The following is a 21,358-nucleotide window of genomic DNA, read 5'->3' on the forward strand; positions in this document are numbered from 1 at the left end:
TTAGAAATGCTTTCGTGAACTGTACGCTCATCAGAAGCCACCTCGGGTATGGAGTCCCACCTTGTGAAAAGAAAAAGTGACGGCCAGTCTCAAGGCCTGCTAAGAGCCAACCTGCTCTCTTTGTTAGCAGCTTCATTAAAGCAGCTCTGTTAAACCCCCAGTCTCCCTGGTGTGTTACCCCTCTGTGCAGCCAGGAGGAGGACAGGATCGATCACATAGAGTTTTACACCCACTTTGCGTTGGTGAAAATCAATACACAGCTCTGAACAAGCTTGCTTCACCAGCCCTCTGCTTCTTCCAGAAACATAAAAGCATTTGTAACCTAGTACAGCTGCCTGTGCTCAGCTGCAGCAGCTTTGTGCTGCCAAACCAGCAAACGGCAGCCAGAGGATATTCAAGAATGAGGCTGTAGTGATCTAAGCCATAATGACTTTACATTTCTTTTTTAGTTCAGTTCTTATTTAGGTAAAACTTTCACTGGTGTCATATTTAGGTCTGGCCTGCTGGCTGCCCTCTGCCAGGTTTCTACAGGCTTCCTGCAACTGGGCCACGGAACGGGGCAGCAGCAGCTTTGTGCTTCCCCGCCGTGCTGGTCCTCACACCGTGCTCACCACCGCCGGGCACGACCGCCTTCCACCCCGCACACAGCACGTATGTGTCCCACCCTGGGACAAGTGAGTGTAGCTGAGGGCTGTTTTCATTTGCCCCAAGTCAGCTGCACTGGGCTGTCCTGGAGGATTTGAGACTTCCACACAGACCTAGCAAATACGGCACAGGATCCATGAGAGGTCTTCACCCCTCTGGAGAGACAGCTGGAGACCAGGGGTACCCTACAGCTCCTCAAATGACACTAAACGCACAGCGCTGAGTAACCCTGACTGTCTCGCTGTAAGTGCCAGGTTTTCTTCTTGAAAACCTTTGGGGATTTTTTTTTGAAAGCAGACATTATCCTGGGGTTTTGCGATAGAAAGCAAAGTCCAAAATAATTCATCCTGCCCAGGCAGATGCATGACAGTTCACAGGGAGTTTGCCCAGAATGGCAGCCCACCTCTTGAAAAACTGTTAGAAGAAAACATTCCCAGTTGAGAACACATCTGAACCGTGACACCGGGGAGCAGCTCTGAGAACCGCCCCCCTCCCAGCCATCTGGTACTTCGCTCAGGTCCAAGCCAGCGACAGGGTTACAGCAGGATCCTGTTTAATAGCCGATGGAAAGCCAGGTCAGCGAGTGAAATGCAACTGCAGGAGCTGCTGGGTCACTGAGAAGAAGGTCTGCACCATTCTCCATCAGACTGCAATTCCTTGACCTTGCTGGTATTGTTCCCGCTAGCCCACACCATGCGATCCAGCAGCAATGGGATGAGGTCATGACATGAAGCCAGGTCGTCATTTGTCACTATGGAAAACCTCTGCTCACTGGTGGAAGGTAAAAAGTCTTCTCGCAAATGCCACTACTGAGCACCAGCAAGGAATCAGCACACTAAGAAGCAAACTGGGGGTCTCTACAAAGGAGGTCTGGAGCTGCACAGCAGCTCTTGAAAATGTTTCCTCTGCCCATCAATGTCCCCTTTGCCCAGAAAGAAGGTACACAGCAGGGAAAACTCACTGGTAAATCACATCCTGAGAAACTCATAGTGTAAAGTTCCCACTGATTTTTGAGTACTAAACTACAACTACGCTGCTATCTTTTTTTTTTTCCTTTGTAGCAGAAAATATAATACAGAAGGTAAAAAAATTCTTTTCCCTAAAAGGAAGAGCTCATTTTAGAGTGATGCTGCTATCTGCTTAACATTTCTGTGTTCCTTCTGTGCTGTTTTATTACCTCCTTCTATCAGCCATATCCAATGGTTTCTTAAATTCTGCCTCCAGCCACAAGGAATGTAAGCAAGTATAGCTGATGTAAAATGACATCCATGCCTTCATTCACTGAGCAGTGATTGTCTGCTGAGTACTTGCAGGGAAATTCTTTCTTCCCTCCCCCCCCCCCCCAAATCCCAAGGCAGCTGAGGTTACACAACCAGCTTCATACTTAGTTTAAAATATGTCTCAATTTGTAAGCCATCTGCAGCACTCATCATTAAATGAGAAGGCCACAAACAGGAAAACTCACAACAACGATAAATAATCAGGAGTCAAATGAGCACTCTAGTTTGAGGCAAGAATCTGGGTTGATCAAAATGCTCTCTAAATGGTGCCAGCACAATGAATGGGACAATCACATCACAAACCACTTGTCTGGGGCAAGCAGCCCACTTTCCAAAGTCAATGATACATTTCTGGCTCAGGAAATCCCCAACCTGCAAATGATTAGAGAGTAGGAAAAGTATCGTTAGATGCTTGCCCTTTTCTTTACTTTTCCTTAGGTGCCTGCTTTGGCACCATTGCCAGAGAAGAGACACGGAGGTAGGTGGGCTTCTGGCCTGACCCCATACAACCATCACTGTGGTGTCAGGCACAAAGCAGTGGGTCTGAGAGCAGGGTACGGGGTGTGCGACAGAAACCAGGAGGTAGAGGGCAATTCAACAGACACCCTCACCTTCCCTCACAGAACCCTTTGTATCCAGATTACCACTAATTACTTACTTTACTTATGTCACTATTCATGCAGCAAGAAATATGTTGCTATGTTGGGAAGAAAAAGGGTCAAAGAAATTAGATTCGGCATTTAGATCTGAACGTGACCAAGTTAGAGACTGCCCTGGTATCACTCACGGAACAAAGCACTCCCCCACAATGTCTAAATGCATTACAGGATGCAGCCATGAGTGATACCACTGAAAAGAAATGCTGGACTCACAAAAGTTGGAGCCCTCATCTTTGAGAACATGTAAAACCGAACACATTTATATCCCATGATGAAAATTACAGGACAAGTGGCATTTATTTGTTTGTACAGTGAAGACTAGGCAACTTAAGTCTCTCAAGATTTCCACCAAAATATGTTGATTGCCTTTGGGATTTAGATTTGCAGAGGTTTTTATGATTGCATTTCAAGGCACATTATGTGCTCTGGAGAGGCACTATAATTTCTTTATTTTTGTGAAGGCCCCAGAAGGATTCCTAGATTTTTGAAATTAGAGATGGAAAGATTTATCTTTCCCTCTGATGAATCCCCCGCCAGGACAGGACTGCCTTCTAAAGCATACTGCCAAGGATTCATCTTGCCTAGTCTGAAGTAACAAAGCTTGTATCTGGAGGCAATTCCAAAATGTTAAAGGTTTCACTTTTATAGACCAATCATCAACATGACTGGTCCTATCATCAGCTATTGTTTATTAATTCTACCTTTTTTAAAAAAACTCTCATCCTTTCCTATTATTCTAGGAAAACTCCAGAATTTCAGAAATATTTGTGAAAGAAAGAAGCCACTATGAAAAAGCTGGACAGACATGCTCAGTGGTACCTTATTTTATTAATAAATTCCTATTGAGGTCATTAGGGTTCTCTGTACAGTAAAATCAGCAGGCTCTGTCCTGCAGAGCTCTCATGCAAGAGGAATAAATCAGAAAGCGCTGGAGCAGAATTTGTTCCTGTACTTTTGTCTAAGTTTTTTCTTGTTATTATTTTCTTTCAAATCTCTCATGCTTGATTAAAGAAATTTCTCCTTGGTTTTCTGTTCTGTTTTTTATTATGCTTGTAGATAAAATGCCTTTGCACGGCAGGAAGAAGAGCAACAATTTGCCAACTCAAGCTGCATTTACCATCTGGTATCCAAGAACTTAGCAGACTGCCTGTTCCATCAATGTACTAATATTATGTTGTTTTAATGACCCCATGCTCCAATTTGAAGATAAGCAAGCTGGACACAGATGACAGATAGGGATGTTCACCTCCTGTAATAACCAGCATTTCCTCAGCTGTTGTCACCAATTACCACTGCATTGATCACAGGCTGATAACAAAAGGTAGCACAATTTCAGAAAATCAGCTTTCTCTGCTTTCTCCTTTTTGTGCCTTCTTTAATTGGGTTTCGATGGCTGCAGTGCCAGATGGATACAAGCTGCACCGAGCAAGACAACAGTCCCAGTTCCCTAGAGAAGAGAGAGGGGGACAGTGCCCTACTCACATCACTAAAGCCAAAATTTCCAAAGGGACTAGCAATTCTGAAGGCTCAGTGTCAGACACCTTAAATGAGACATTTTCCAAAGGAAGATGTTCAACGTATTGCAATAAATTACAGTGTGAGGTTTGAAACCTGGCTGGCCAGTGATTGCCTCTGACATTAGACCTCCGGTATAGCTGTGCAGCAAGTGAAATGAAACACAGATTTCTTCGGAAGAGCGCTACAGTCTGAAAACCTTAGTATGAAATTAAAGGAGAACAGCTTCTCACCCCCACGATGTCCAGCTGGGGAATTTAATAAGCAGTAGCAAAGAGGAAAACTCAGGGATAACCCTTCTAGTTCATGTATCTGGCATTCTTCGCTACCCATGTACCCACCTCTGCTCCCGCCTCCAGTGGCTCTCATTTACTGGAACCTACGCCTTTCTCCTCTTCCAACCCCACAGTTACTCATCAGCTTTTGCTGCAGTGAACAGGGAGTATATTGCACACTGCGGCGTATTCAAAAATCAGCTTCTACTTTCAAGGGCAAGGATGACAAATTGAACGTGGAGCAACTGTTAGTTTTATGGATAAACTATGTGCCCAAAGTAGAGGGAGAACAACTCAAGGCAGGCTACACTACTATATCACCTGCCACAAAGTGATAACGACGACAGCCACTAGCAACCGGCTATTGATCTTCCCCATAGTCAGTAGGAGCCTAAATAATGAAAAAAAAAAAAAAGTATCTGGGGCTCATGCAGAAAGACATTAATAAGTGTTCCCTGCAAAGACAGGCTTGGATTTGCTGGAATTGTACACAGAAGTGTCATCCTTTAACAGACAGAGCAAACATGGGAATAATCAGAGGATCATCATTTTTGGAGACTAAAAAAAGCCGGTTAAGCCTTACCCCACTGCCAGGGCATAATACAAGTAAAACTCTCTACCCCAGTCTCTGCATTTACCAAATGAGAGAACAGGAAGGAAAGATGGGCTGGTTTCCAAGCTGTTTTTACAGCTCCCATCACACATGTGATGGTGAAGGAAGGAATACAGCAGGGGAGTAAGAGGGAAAGAACGTCAGCTGTCCCCAGTCAGGACATCCCCTTGGAGACCACTGTTTGTAGGCACACTGGCCCATCCACAGATGCCTAAAGCCAGAAGGAAAATCACAGACATTTCTATAGAATATGAGCAAGCCCTTTACACAACACAAATCATAAACGAACCGGTCGCATTTTGCCACACGATAAGGAGAAGAAATTATAACGGTTATATGTCAAGGACACTTTTATCCAGGGCTGTCATGATAATTCCTTCCACTACAATACATTTACTAAAAGAGTAATAAATAAAAGCGAAAAGGAAGGATACCATCTGCAAGCAGGAGTGATGAATTTTGAGCCAGAAATTAAATCTTGGCTCCTATCCACATGATAACCAACTTCACAAGCATCTCTGTGAGTTTAGCAAGGCTACTCATGAAGCAAGGGAATACACAACATAAGTAAGGTGCTCGTGATACACCTGTTGATGGCAACAAAGATAAGCTCCACACTGAGATATCTGCATAGCTTTGCCTTGAAAATAGCCACAAGAATTAGGATGCGGTCCAGGGAAGGGTGCAGGAGAAGGGAGTCTCCAGCAACAATGGCAGCAAACCAGGTGAAATATCACAGCTCTTAAATACTGCATAACAAATTCTTACGTAATTCCTACTAGAGTTTCCTAAATATTATGTGTTACTGTGCCGTGTATATTTTATAATGTCAATGTTTTAATTAAAATGTGATCTCATTTATGACTTGGTGGAGCCTGCAGCTTTGTAAGTACTCTTCTGGATTTGGGCACTGCGCTATCGGTCAGGGAAGACTCCCATGGAAGGAGCTGTAGTCCCAGAGCTACGGCCGATCTAACTGACCACCGTCAAACCGGGCTGCAGCTTCCTTGGTCCTTCCATCTGGAAAGGGGACGTAATGCCCTCTTATTAATCTGTCTCACTAGAGAATAGATTAAGGGAAAAACTCCAATACCGACCTTGGCTTAAAGGCCTGAAAGAAGGCTTTTTAAAGTTAATTGAAAAATGGCACAGACTTCAAGCTGGTTTGTACTAGCTCCTAACAAACCGACGGCACCATAGTGAAATGCAAGGCACAAACATATTAAAATATGTCATTTAACTATTGTTGCTCCTGATTAAAGTGCCAGAGTAGCTGGGATCTTTATCATCTAAATCCTTCCATCTTGAACAGTGACTGAATAGTACACCACTCTAAAGTTATTAAGATTCTTCTGTTTATAGTCTTGTTACTATGAAATGATTATTAGAGAAATGTCACTGGGGAGAAAGAGATGTTGCTTAATTTTCTGGAACAGGAACTTATTCAGAAGATAAATTCATATTATTATCTCTTCCATTTTTCTCTAGTGTGTTTACTCATGTTCTGCTCACAGGAGAAGCTCATCTTTCCTGATGAAAGAATAAGCTGAAAACAAAAAAGCAGATCAAAGAGGAGAGTAGCTCAGCAATGGAAGATGTCAGCTCGAGGAGGGGGATGAAAGCTAATGTGCTACTGATTGAGGAAGCCATTTTTGTTCAACTCCATGTGCACAAGATAAAAGCAGGGCTCACTTTCCACATATCTGTTCATTTCACATTGTCCACGGTGGTATTTTTCAGCTCGCCTGTCGAAGCAGTATCTTCGTCTGTAACACGTGCATTATTAGTCTGTGCAACAGAAAAGGCATCTCACAAGCAAACAGCAATGAGGGATGCAAAAAGAGGGATGGTTAGAACCCCTCAGCATCACAGATACTCATTTTGAGGCTACAGCTTAAGATAGTATCATATTCTTAGTAAATCTTAGCCCTCAAAACACAAAAGTTCTCATATCTGTACTTGCTGTCCTCTTCACCAAGAGATGCTTTTTATTGTTTCGTGTGACCCTGCCTTGTTCCTCACCTCTGAGCGCAACTGTAGCATGAGGACACTTCCCATTTTTAAACCTCCCTGGAAACCTCATTTTGCCAGACTTCCTCAGGGAACTTAAGTTGATCTGTATTTTAAAATACATACTTTATTTCTTCCTATCCTTTGCTAGGTGTTTTTAAATCTCCTCAGAACAGAGACATTTTGTTTATGTTACACCAGGTATCTGGCAAGACATTATGAGCGCTTCAACAAAGAATGAAGAACAGTGAAATGCTGTTTATGGTAGGTGTCTCTGCTCCACTTGGCTTAGCCATTTAGTATGCTTAGGTTAATTACTGATGGGTCCACTAAACCTAACTACCAGTCATACACTGTCAGCTTTTAGAGCTCCAAATAGGGACTTTCGATACAGATCTCGATCAACTCACTTTGCAGTTGGCTGAACATCATCACTCGAATCATCACCGAGCAGCAAAGGGAGAAGAAACTAAAATGTGGGTGCAGATGTGAATTTTGACCCTCCCTCAGATTCTTTTAAATCATCCTGACAACAGAGAAATTGGAACATAAAGTTGTCATCTTGATTATTTTTTTTGCATTCACAGTCACGATACCAAATAAAGCCCACTGGAAACCTTGCAAGGAGAACCTTTCTACAGATTATGCTGCTAAACTGGGGGCCACCAAGGCTTGATCATAACTATCAGACTCAATCATGTAACTGAAACTAATTCTTTTCTCTTCAGCTCCTAAGCCCCTGTAACACACACGCTCCTTATTGTAACAACAGTGTTTGGATTGACCTTCTACCACAGAAGTTTGCAAAGATGACCAAGGGATTTATAAAGATTGGTGTCACAATTACTAAATTACATGCAGGATAACAAGCTGCATGAAAGTTAATGGATTATCTGGGTTCACATACTAAGTCAGTGGCAGAGTCCAGCTAAATCCATGTATCCTCACTTGAAGTAAGCTGTTCTAATCATTGGCTTATCATGACAAACAAGGTAATTACTGGTGTACAAGTGTACATGCAGCCACCTATAATAAATAGTCATGCCACAATGAAATGGACTGCATGAGTAACCAACACAAAATCCACACTACCTGCATTAGCTGGGAGTAAAAATGCTCTGTCTTCTTAGTAACATCCATTGAAGTCTGACACAGAACACTGCCTCGTTATGCAACCCTTCCACTCAGGGCTGATGCTGAAATATTATTTCACATCATCCACTCCTGCTATGTGGCCTGGAAAAGGCTGGCTTTTTTTTCCTAGGGAGAAAGCACTTCTTTTGAAAGAGTGGTAGCCCTAGCTTTAGCCTGTGTCTAAAAGAGGGTTATATAAAACTCAGTATTGGTGCATGTGTTTTCAAGGGATGGTTTTCAGACTTACTTGGGATTCAAGTGGTTCCCCATGGACCTGCTGTGAATCTAAACAGAGCGGTGTTGCACTATTGCAATGCATGATGCAGAATTAATAGCAGCACCGAAACAACTTCTGCAACAGCCAAAGTAAGATGGATAGGGAGCAAAGGAGAAGGGCATTACAATACCTGCTCAGTCTTCTAAAAAAGTGGCATCTTCGTCAGAGGTATTCTGACTTACGCCATCCATTAAAGCTACTGGATAATTAGGAATAAGCAGAATATAGCAGATTCCAGCTACCCTGACCTGGGATTTGTGGGAGATTGTTGGGTGGGGCCGAGTAAAACTTCGTCTTTGGTTCATGGAATTATAAAGCAACATATTGATTAGAAGTGGAAGATAACTCCGGAAAATCTCAATAGTCCAATAATCTCTGGTTCTTGACTTTCTACCTTTCTCCCAACTCATATTGCAAAAGCAATTAGCCTCATACTTATCTTTGTTTCGTACTCATCATCTGAGGCTGTGAGGTTTGGACTACAGATGTAGACAGGGAAAAATCCAACCCAAAGCCTGTTTTCACCAGAATACTCACAAGAAACTTTCTTGTGGTGAACTGTCACATAGGATTGCCAGAGTACTTGGCAATTTGTCAGCCTGTACCTTCTGAGATCACCCTCTGACCCAAGGTACACAGTAACATGCAGCATCCGCACGGTCACCATTTAATTCTGCACACCCGCTGGGGACAGCGAAGTAAGGTCACAAGGACCTGGGGTCCATCAGACAGATTTGTGAGTAAGATCAGGTGAAACGACTCTCCACATAGCTCAGGAAAATGTGCCCCCACTGCAGTTTTGAGAGGAGGTGTACCCACCCCTAGATCTTCAAGGAAAAGCCACTGCTCTTGCTTACCAGAAATACATTAATTTCCTATCACTATACTGGAAGAAAATACATAAAACTATACTTCTCTCCTGTGACTCAGGAGAGAAGGACTACATAAAACCTGTGGGAGCGGAGAGATGGCTACACTGCATGTTGCAGACCCTGCTGCAGAGGGATCTGGAAGCCCCTTGGAAGAGGGCTCCTCACCCAGCAGCCATCCTTCCAATCTCACAGGCACATGGGAAAAGCATCCCCAACAGGACTGTACTCTATATCCTGCAAATTCTCTGATGGGCCACTGCATGGAAGACACACAAGTATCCCCCTCTTCTCCTTAGACCATTTCATTGCACCTACTCTCAATGCTTTGAACAACCCCTTCGAAGTTGGAGGGAAAGGCAAAGCTGGAGAGAAACAGTAGCAGGAGGACAAGGAAAGCAAAGCTGTCTTACATTTCATTCCCAGCCAGCCAAAAAGCTGCTTCTGCTCCCGAAGGGATGCCCACAGCATCTGCGGTCCCACTCTGCCCCAACCAGGATGCGCACCCAGATAAGCAGGGAAGTGAGGGGGCGACTCCCCACCGAGCCCATTTTCATTTTCAGACCAGAGCATGGCATCACCCCTTTAGAATTCACACTGCTGTTATCCACCCCATTAAACGACGTTTGATCAGATGAACTAAGAGCGGCCTTGTTTGCCAGTGAATTACTGCATTAACTGTAACACAATAGAGCACAGGCCTAAGCCCATTTTTTTGCAGATAGCAAACCTGTCAGTGGAGCGGGAGCGCTGATGTCATCTTCTGCCTCAGTGGCAGTGCCTGTTCCTGGGGTCACCCTGCATTCCAACACCATCAGCATCCTCTCCCTAAATCTCACCTATTATTTGCTCGTTGTGGCTAGATTTTGCCTGGAGGAAGAAAGGAGTAACGGGCTGACATCACCTGCTTATTAATAAATGGGTAGAGAAGAATGATCTCCAACAAAGGATTGGGCAAGGATGTTCTCTCAGGGTGTACTCAGGAGGACGGTGTGTTAGTGAGCAGCTCACGTTGGTAACCTTTTAAGAGAAGCAGCTGTCTGCCCAGTGGCTGTTCCCGAATCTTTGAACTGCAATTTGCTGGTCCTTCAAGGGCATGGTTAACCCCTCACTGGAAAAAATGGTGCTGGGGACAACCAGTGGGAACTGGGTTCCTGCCCAAAGCAGTGTCATCTGTCTTTCTAAAGGAACACAACAAGGTTTTTCAGGGACAAGATGTGACTCTGTGGTACTGCAGAGCAGTGGCTCCCAGCAACAATCCCACAGCTGTCAGTGACACCAGTAAGGGATCAGTAAGGCGTTCCCCATCTGGCCCTCGCCGCCAATTGGTCTCAGCTTCCAGACTGAGGCCTGCAGCTGGATGCAAGATGCAGTGGGGCAAAAATGTGAAACATCTCATTTAATCAGTAAATCTCCCCTCTGCTTGCATGCTTCCTGATAACAGTTAGAAATGTTATCAAAGACATTTGTTTGTGTTAAAAAAAAAAAAAATCAAAAAACAACTTGGTAAAGAATTATTTACTGCAGCTTAGTGTTAGGAACGGTAACTCCAAGTCATGTGGTTTGGGGTTTTTTTATGTTTAAATAGTTGCATGTGACTCTTGGTATTACGCTTCCACAGCAAGATCACAGGATTGCAAGCTTAAAATTCATCTCTCGTGGATCAACTGCTATGTTAAGTTCAAATGCATCTTTTTCCAGCAGACTTTCCTACCAGGAGACTAGTAACACAAAGCAAACTCAGAACAGGAATAAACGAAATCTAGGCAAATTCATTACAAAAATGTAAATACACATTCTTACTTTTCTTTTGTTTCTCCCAGCTGATGGGAGGAGCAGTTAAACACGTTTGTGTTAGCCAAAACAGAGAAATTAATACCTACTCATATTTCTAAGTCAGCTTTGACATTTTTCCTACATATTATTCCCACTTACCCACTTCCAAGACATGGGGACTCCAGCACAGAGTCTCCTCTCAGCAGCAATACTGCAAGGTGAGCAGAATATTACATTATTCCCTCCTACGTGAACAGATAGATTTACCTGGTTTGGCTGCAGCTACCGTCCCTCATAAATTACCAGTACAAAAATTAAGCAGAGGGGAAAGGCAGCCTGAACCTTACAACTCAGTGGTAAAGTAAAGGTCTTCCCAGCCAGACAGCACTGACCCTGCTAGTGACATGCTGGTGTCCCTGACACAGAGCAGCTGCAGACACTGCAGCTCCTTTAGGATGGCCACGCACCCTAAAGCACCACACTAAAACTGGAGGCACTCAGCAGCACCAAACTGGCATATTTTCAATTTCTTTCCGAAAGTGCCATAAATTGAGTGGTTTAGTGAGAAGGAACCCTGTTAGTAAGATAAAGGGCTTTCTTTTCTGTGTTTCTTATTCTTTCTTAGATGGATAGTAACTACTTGCAGAACATCAACTGCAGCACATCCCTCTTGCCTCCCTCCCACTACTGACTACAAACACAAGACCTGAGCAGCAGGCTGCTGCAGTGTCTTGTTCCCTGACACGAGTGTCCTGCTCCACATTTTTCACCGGTATTCATGCTGGCAAGCCCTGCCACTGCCTCTGGCTGCAGGTCTGGCTCATGATTCAGACTGATTAAGTCTTCCAGAACATCCATTTTCCTTTTGCTAGCTGATTAATTTGCTTGCTTTCATCTATCCATTTTCAAATGAACCCCTGCTTAAAATCCTCCCTGGGATTTCTATCAGCCAGTGCAGGAGGAAGGATGCCTCTTTCCAATACAATATGCTCTGACCTTCACAGCACTGCCATGCCAGAGAGCTGGACTATTTCAATGCTTTAAGAATACAGAACTGCAAAGAAGTGACAGCGCTACCCAACACCTCTGTCAATCCTTCCTGCAGGCACCACTCACACCTCGTGCAGTAGAAGAGGACAAGAGCCACACTAGATCATGCTGTACACAAAGGGAACGTAAATTCTCTCTCTCTCTCCATTGCAAAGAGGGACTTTTTACACCCCAAAAATGAGATCTGGTTCTCCTTTCCTTGCTTCACATACCTACAAACCTATTTTCTTGGTTGTAAAACCACGGAGTTCCAGGTACAGTGTTTATCTCTGAGCTGCAATGAAAAATGAAATAAAACGTTAGCAAACGGACGTGATGGAGTTTGCACGGTTGCACTTGTACATCAAGTACACCAGACATGCACCTTCCCCTCCATCATCTTTCCGCCTACTGCAATCTGCATATGAGCTTGGAAATACTGAGGTCAGCACTTCATGCTGCAAGATGAAACAGGATGCTGGTGACCAGGTCTTCCTCACGATCTCGACTGTTTAACGTCCAGTAAGGATGGATGGGAATCCAAGAAGGGGAACACAATAAATGGTCTTTCTTGCCACTTTACGCCACATTTCTGCCAGAGATACCAGCATGTTATGAAACCTGAGTTCGCAACAGTAATGAAAACAGCAAAATAAGTTTGTTTCACCTTTTTCATACTGTTCATGCAATACAGCCTGCTCCATGCTTGTAGTATTTAAGGGTGACAGAAGATTCAAATTTGTAGACTTTGGGGACTTTGCATCTAAGGTTACATTCAGATCTTAGCCAACGCCAAATCCAGAAAACTAATACGATTCAGCTTCCAGCGATAAAATCTCTGCCCTTTGCTTTCTTGTGAATTTTTACATGGTGCAAAGCCTACATAAAATGTAGCTGCTTTTCACAGCTTTATTTTTAAAGTTTTAAAAGTTTTATTTCAATTCAAAAGAAACAGTGAGTGACAAGCTGTCTGTTGCTTTCTCTTCGCCTAAAGAATGACTCAATTTGAATTCAGAAGTACATAGAGTAACCACTGTTTGCTTGGACAATCCCTGCAAGTCATTGAAATTCAGAGTCAGGCTCCTGACCTGAACTTTGCAGCTAGCTCTTGTCTCTTATAATGGCATAATAACAAAGCCCAGGGTTTGAACACCTGCGACTACGGAGGACTTAGATCAAGAATTATACTCAGACGTTACTATCCAGACCTACCTTTTATCAGTATCCTTTATGAATTCTATTTGAAATCAGGATCCTCAATGCATATTGTACTACTTCAGTGGTGACCTGCCGTGCTATGCGTTAAAGGATCTTCTTGCCCGTTTTGGTATCTGGATACGTGGAAGAAATAGACCTTTGTAATTGGAGACAAGCTTGGGCAGACAAAAAGGAAGATAAAGACACTGCATCTCAAGCATCAGTCCTTCTGTGTCCCAGTTTGGCCAGCTGTCTTTCCCAGCCCACATCCATTTAGCAATGGACTGACTCAACTGCACAGTGATGTTGTGGACATCCCACTGGGGCATAGTAAAAAAAGATGTGGACAGCAGCCACATGAAGAACCTCTTCTGCAGTTACCGAAGATAGGGAGGATATAAAATTCAGATCAAGATGTAGATTTTTAATGTTAAAGAATTTCTTCTGCTAACTGCCAAGTCACATGTTTCAGCTATTGGATTTCTTATTGTTTTACAAGTGAGATGTCTTCATAGAATGTGCCACCAAATAGGCACTAAGCTATGCCATTCCTACCTAATGTGCCCAGGAACTGTTCACGCAGTAGCTCGTACACATACCTGTATTCAAAGGTCTGAAATTGGCCAAAGGCCAAATGTTTGCAGATAGGTTTTATAAGACAGGATAGCTCACAGTGCCTAGCTGGACACAGTTCTGCCCACAAACACAGCATCCTTAGGGTTCCAGTTTTGCAAATAAGAGTACAAAATATCAAACACCAGAAAAGAAAGATGCACTGACAAGCACAGGCAACTACATGCTCAGAGCTGTCCCTGTCTCTCAGCAAACGTGCTCCTCATCCCCCTAGTTTGCTTATTAGTAGTGTGTTTCATTTTTAAGGAAATGGGAAATTGTCAGATATAAATTTCCATTTACTTGGCACATTGCCCCCGAAAAACAAAGATCTAAGGTGCCTATTCCACAGAATTTAAACTAAGCATTAAACTGGATGCAGAGCTCAGTCTGGTCCTGCAAAGCAATGCTCCATTTGCCTGGAGGATTTTCTATTTCTGTGCTGCTCAGGATAACAACAGATGGGACCCCTAATTCAAAGGACGTTCTTGAGGCTAGAGGCAACAAAACTGGACCAGAATGCAAAAAGCAGGGTTGTTGCAGATGTGGAGGAAAATGTGTATTTTCAGCTGGAAAAAAAAAGGATGGCGTCCAGATGGCAGGGAAGGGTACAATGAATTGCTAAAAAGTCTCAAGATCCCGCTGTATTTGCCTCTCTCAGCATCAAGCCACTGATCTCACTGAGAAGGCCAAATTAACTATGAAGGCAGAAGAGGGGTCTTACCTAGAAGACCAGGAGTTGGGTATGGAAATTTGCTACCAGCTCAGAGAAGGAAACTTCTCTTCTGTACTACCGGTACAGCTGGTTGGGAATCTTCTGCCAATGCCTTCTGTAGGAAAAGACAGTCATTTTTCTTTTATTTTAATCCGAAAACCAAAATAAAAGATTTTGTTCCAGGTCTTGTTGACCTAATTGAAACATTTCAGCTGACCCATTTGAAAACACTTCTTTTTAGGTCAATTTCTCATTAATCTCTGTCTGCCTCAGCTACCACGCTGTCTCGGAGCAATGATCTCACATTCTTCCTTTCTTTTTTTCCCCTGCCCCTTCCTTTCTCTGCATTCTCTGCTTGGATTTAATCTGAGAAGATGCTGTGGGATATCCTCCGCAGCCGAACTGCTGCTGTGTAGCATGGAGACGAATCCAGCCACAGACTGGAAGGGAAGCCTAAGGCTCTACAATTGATCCAGCGGATGTGGTCAAATTAAGCTGAAACAAAACGCTTTGACTTTCAGAATGAACGCCGTCTGGAACATCTGATAAATTAATGGTACATTTCAGTATCTTCACACTTTGTTGCACCATTAGACCAAAACCAAGGACCAAAACATCCATTTTCCACAGGACTCAAATTTCAGTTTATGAGAAAGCTGTGCATGGCCATCCCAGCGACCGTGCCATCCGAGACCTCTTGGCTGCTTCTCCACCACCTGCCCTGGCTAGCTGCAACGCATTCTCCTGCCTACTGCTGTAGCCAAACTGCCCAAATTTGCTTTAGTTTAAAGCTAGTGGCAAAAGGAGCTCTCTGCCCACGCTGGAAGCCTCTCTGAACACTGTTGTCCCTCCAAGGTAGCCTGGAGCAAACTGCTGGTTCCCACTCCAGCACAGCTGGGCTGTTTATGGCTAAACTAGTGTTCAGCCCCTGGCACTAGGATTCCTCAGAGCTCTCTCCAAGCTCAGCCTCACTGCCCCTGCACAGACGGCACCCGCACCAGCCTGCACGCTGGGCGCGCACAAGCACAATGCTGTCTCCAGCTAACACAGCCTAGCACGGTAAATCCAGCAGGCTGAGTGCCACACCAACCCTGCCTCTGGAACCCCAGTCAGCTACTCATTCGGGGGCTGGGGGGGCCCAACCTGAGACAGGGCCAACCCTTCCTGCCAGTTCTTTCACCGACAAGCACGGGCAGCTGGCAGCCGGGAGGGCATACCGCAGTGCGCAGAGAGGGGCAGGTCCAGTAAAGAGCCAGTGGTTCAGCACCGGGCTGTCAATCCTCCCAACTCATCCCTGGCAAGCAGAGGAGAGCAGCGCCAAGGGGTCATGAAGCCAGAGAGGAATTCTGCCGTGGAAGTGCCAAGGAACGTGGCCAGCAGCACAGCAGCAGGCAACTTCATGCCTCACAGCTGGTGTGGTCCTGTGGGCTGCTGTGCTCTTCTGCAGCCACCTGAACCTGGGCAAGCCAAAAGAACCCAGCGATACTCATGACAGAAGTGGCATCCTGAAACTTGTCATTCTGTAAGATTAGCTTCTCCGTCCCAGGCCTCCAACATGGCCTCATAAGCAACACTAAGAAGCACCACTTTTCGAATGCTTTCATCACATCCACCTTCCCCAGCACTCAGACGTCCCCTCTTCCTCTCTGAGCCTCAATTCCCCCTCTGTACACATCTGTCTGCTCTGGATGCTACTTAGGGAAGGTAAGGAGTGTCTCTTAGTAACATCAGGAGAGCGTTTATCACAGTATCTGTAAGCTATCATACCACTCCTTAGAATTCTGGGTTTGTATATTTTTACTGTATGAATATTTGCTTGTATAGCATCTGTTCAGCTGAAAATTAGCAGAGAAGCCAGAAGACTCAAGAGTTATAGGAAATTATCTTTTTTCATGACTGGCTTAGATCTGTCCCTTTGCTGCTTATATATATAGTGAATGTGAAAAACATAAGCACAACAGTCTCATGTTAAACAAAAGACAGCTGCCGCAGGGATTTTTTTTTAGTTCCAAACGCATACAAGCTACATCTAAAACCAGGTGCTTTGCAATCAAAGTGACAGTCAAAATATTACTGAAATATTTTGACATCCCCTAACTGCAACAAAATGCCCATTGCACAGCTCCCTCTTGCACATGGCTTGCTGGTGACACCAGCACAGCAAGTTTGCAGTGCCCTCTGGAGGTGCGTCCTTGGCTTTTGAGGGGAGAGGAAAATACCAGTATTGCTTTTGTAGCCTTTTGAGGGGCTTTTAGGGAACGAGCTGGAATGTACCAGGAGCTTCTGATGTCTGGGTTCACACGGACACCTGCAGCCAACAGGATGCATGGGAGGCACCGCATTTCTTGTAAGCACAGTCAATCCAATGAAGAAATCCATATAAAAATTCACTCCTTTGCTTGACTGTAACTCACCCTCCATTAGAAGCACAGGATTTGGACCTCCCACTGCAATTCTGAGCTCCGTAGCCAGGAGAGAGAGAGAGACCCAGCAGAGAGACATCCAGGAGAAAACATTCGAAAAACCAGGAGCTCTTTGGAATCAGCACCACACTATGACCAAATTTCATCCATGCTGTAATGAAATTCCTATATGAGACCATTTTCTTCATTCCCATTTTTCATTTTTAAGGCAAATTTTCATTTCTAGGTGCTACGTGGTATTGGAAGGAGAACTGCTGAAATGTTAGGAAAAATATAAAACTCTTCTTATAGAATACTCCTTTTCAGCTTAAAGGGGTTTGGCCCAGAAAAAAGTCTGAACAAAAGCATCAGAACTTTTTCATCTCAAACTTGGAATATTTGAAAATACTTCCACCCTTGGTAGCATCCCTAGCTCTCATAAATAAAAGGAATAAGAAAGAAATTCAAGCATAATTTAGATACCACTGAAATTTCCTAAGGATATCCACCAGCATCCCAAATTAGAAGCCTTCCAAGCCTAGAAAGAAACATAACTACAACTAAGGAGAACAGGAACAAAAGCAGTTCAAAAGCTGGTATTATCTCGATTCTTTTGTTTGGCAAAGAGAGCAACGCAAGCAGAACACCTTATCCCTCCCTCCCTCCCTGGAATTTCAGATGAGAAATCCTGCAGTTTGTAACCTCAGATCAGCTTCTGTTACTAGAGATGAACACTTAACTGTGAGCAGAAAACCAACCTTCTGCCAGGAGCTTCATGTTTCTGGAGTTTTGAGCTACTTCAAATCTTATTATAGCCCTTGGAAAGTTGTATGACAAAATCTCATATCTAACCTTTGTTTTCTCCAATATCTCCATGGCTTCTGATGTGCAATTTTTAGCTTACTATATATACCGTATTTCCCTAATTGCTATCAGACTAATACCTAAATGACTGATAATAGCAGCAATTCTTAGATTAATTGGTATAGCCCATTATAAAATGTCCACACTATTCAAATGTTTTATTTATAAAACTATAACAATGCTGGTTTTTTTCTAGGACGATTGTGCCTATGTGTGGTCCTGTTTAGGTCTTTGAGCTCTCATTGTGTACCTGGCACATGAAATACAGGAACTTAGCTGGTGCCTCCAGATGCTCTTGTCAACAAAAGTAACAGGGAAAGTATCAGAAAACTGACTGTATACTTTAGCGGTGAAAGGAAAACGGAGAAAGTGGCAGGGGAGAATTAAAGAGAAACACTTTCCATTTATCAGCCACTACTATTCAGCTTTTCCTCCCTGAGGGGTCATGGCATCAATAATCTCAAGCAAGTAAGGCATCCAGAGTCATTTTCAGTTAAATAATACATCTCTCTTCTTATTCTGATGCAAGAAATGGGAGACAGCTGGTGATACCAGAAAGGCATCAACTTAAAATGTACACGTGAACCTTCCCCCTGCCAGAGTACATAGATAAGGCACGGAGCTTTGCATGTGCCTTAAAACAAGGCCCAGACAATAACACAAATGTAATCTAGTTCACTAGCAAAGATAAAATGAGAGACTGTCACAGTCTCTGTAGATCAAAATATCAGAGAGCAGCCCTTGGCAACTGAGAAACATTTTCTTTCCCAGCCTAGACACACTTTAAAAGGCAGAAAGAGCATTTCCAGGGCTCTGGTGTTCACACCTTCCAATTCACCTACGGGCTGTTCAGGTTGCACTCAGATCTACAAGGGAAAATCAGTGTCGCAGGATTCACTAGCTTCAGCTGGCCTTCTGCAAAGGACTGGATCCAGCCTCCATGATGCAGAAGAGCACAACTACAGTAAAAAGTCTGCCTTAGCTTCACTTCCATTTAACGCAGTAGATTTTGGCCCAAAGATAATAACATGCTCTTCAGTGGACCAGGCTTATGCCCTGCCATGCCTCAAGAACCTGGAAGGGGAAGGAAATGGTGCTTTCAAAGAGAAGAGGGGTTTTCTGCTTGCCATTTCTTGTATGAGATAGGCACTACATTGTGGAGAAGAAAGAAAGTTGCCAGAAAAGCAGCAGTACATGAGTGTGTTTTCCAAATCCACATTGAACAGACCTCTTCCAGCTCACTGAGACTAAAACTTAGCAAACCTTCACGCCCATTAAAAATTGTATTATGCAGTAAGTAACATTTAAGGCCAGGAGCCAATATTTCTCCATTGTTTCACAGGAATTTTAATCTCGACAATGTTACAAAATTGCTTTAACCCCACAGCGCCACAGCCAGCACTAATTTGGGATGATCAAGTGGCAGGTAGGAACCGGATTATCTGAAATAGCAAAGAAGAGTCGCCACACGAGCAGAGTATCCAGAGTTTCTGCAAGTAAGAGCAGGAATGCACCCTCAACGATCACATCCGATAGCATTGCTCCTCAGAAGAGAGCTGCAGTCAGTGCCTACCTGTCCCTGAAGCAGCAGCATGCAGTGAGCTGCACACTGTGCTGCCAGGCGCACGCCCTGCCAAGCGGGACGGCTCTGCACCGCGGGGGACGCCTGTGCCCCAGCACAGCAGTCTGCCCCCCGAGCACAACGTGCAATGCACACGTGCTTTTACTCGCGCCGGTTTCAACCCCAATTTAAAAATGTGAAATTAAAATCGCATTTAACGATGATGATGGGAGAGACAGACACGGTACAAATCAGGCTCATATGAGGGAGGTGTACGTTAATGGGTTTCAAACGCTACTAAACCCATCCAAAGCAACGAAGCAAACTGTGGGGTGGGCTAAGCAGCAGGCTGGTTTGTCAGCTTGTTTTACAGACATCCTGGGAAAGAGCAGATATTCCACAACCACAGAACAAGCCATGAAATTAGCCCTAGCATGCCACGAGGCAATGAAGTGATTGTGGAAGGCAGAAAGTGTCAAGAGAAAACAAAGTTTCAGAAACATTTCTAAAAGCAAACATACGTGTCTCTTTAGGAGTAATAAGAGAAAAGACACAGAGGTCCTGTTGCACCACACATACTCGGGTTGGAGAGGTTTCTACCCCCAGACTGGACATTAAATGAAATGCACACTGCATAACCCAAACCACATAAATCAGTATCAGTGTTTTTCACTACAGCAAATTATGGTGGCTTTATAACCCATGAAGAACAATTATGGATCTAGAAAAGACACGATTAGAAAAATAATGAAAGGTGGTACAGAGTTTTTTTGTTCCAGGTGATTGACGAGTTGTCAAGGATAATACAGTCCTGAGAGAAAAGATATCCTATGTTTAGAACAACTGCATGCCTACTGCGGCGATGCTCACACGGAAGAGAGGCATGAATAATTGGGGACACTACGGTTTCTCTCATTTCTAGAAGCGATTCATTTGAATTATTCTGCTTGTTAATGGGAAAGAACAAGTCACTTGAAAATAGCCAGCCTGTCATGTGGCTGGGGTAAGAGGGGAACAGCATCCCATTATTTAATCAATTTACATTAAATGCTTCACCCAGAGCTGCTGTTAATAAAAAAAAATAATAAAGTCCCAGAAAGCTGAACCACAATCTTTGTAAATCATTTTTGCTGCCAGACAAAAAGCTGGGCCTGGGAGCATGCAGAGACCTACTCACATCTGAGCTCTGGCTTTGCAACCAAGTGCGTTCCCTCCCAGTGTGCACCAACAGCACCGGCTGTCTGCAAATGAGCAAGGTCCTGGTGAAGTCAAGTGCAAAATGCTGCTGCCCTGGTGAGAGCATCATCTAGGACCAGTCCCTGTATCTTTTTAGGGCTTTACAGAAGCTGGGTGCCACCACAGTGGGGAGGTTGTCAGATGGACCGTTAGACAGACTGGTATTATTAGTATAACTGGCAGTTGCATAGACTGGTAAGAGAGGACTCTGGCCAAACTGAAGTTACAGTAATAACGGTATGAGTGCTTTCCTTTCCTTACCAAAATCATCAAGATACATACATTCCCTGCTTCCAAGAACACATAGCAGAAATGTCACTATAACCAGAACAAGAGCAAGTAGTTCATGTTGGCTGCAGTGAGCATGGTGAAGAGGAGATGCAGTAATGACAATATTACCCAGCTCAATTTGTGGCTGCTGGAAGGCTCTAGGCAGGAGGCACAGGAACTCACTGGTATGCATCTGAATTGCCTGAGTCTCCCTCAAGGTACTCTGTTACCTTTCATGCAGTACAATAGGCTTTAAGGACAATCTAGGCTGAAGACTGAAACAGAACTCCCTGGGCAAACATTACAGTCAAGAGCTTTCTTGTGCATGCCCAAGGCATTTTAATGAAATGTTTGACTACAGCTTAGAGTTCTGAGGAAACTATTACACAAAAAAGTTTGGCCAAATATATTTTGGCTTC

Source organism: Falco peregrinus, chromosome 11, assembly GCF_023634155.1.
Source record: "Falco peregrinus isolate bFalPer1 chromosome 11, bFalPer1.pri, whole genome shotgun sequence".
Classification (NCBI taxonomy): domain Eukaryota; kingdom Metazoa; phylum Chordata; class Aves; order Falconiformes; family Falconidae; genus Falco; species Falco peregrinus.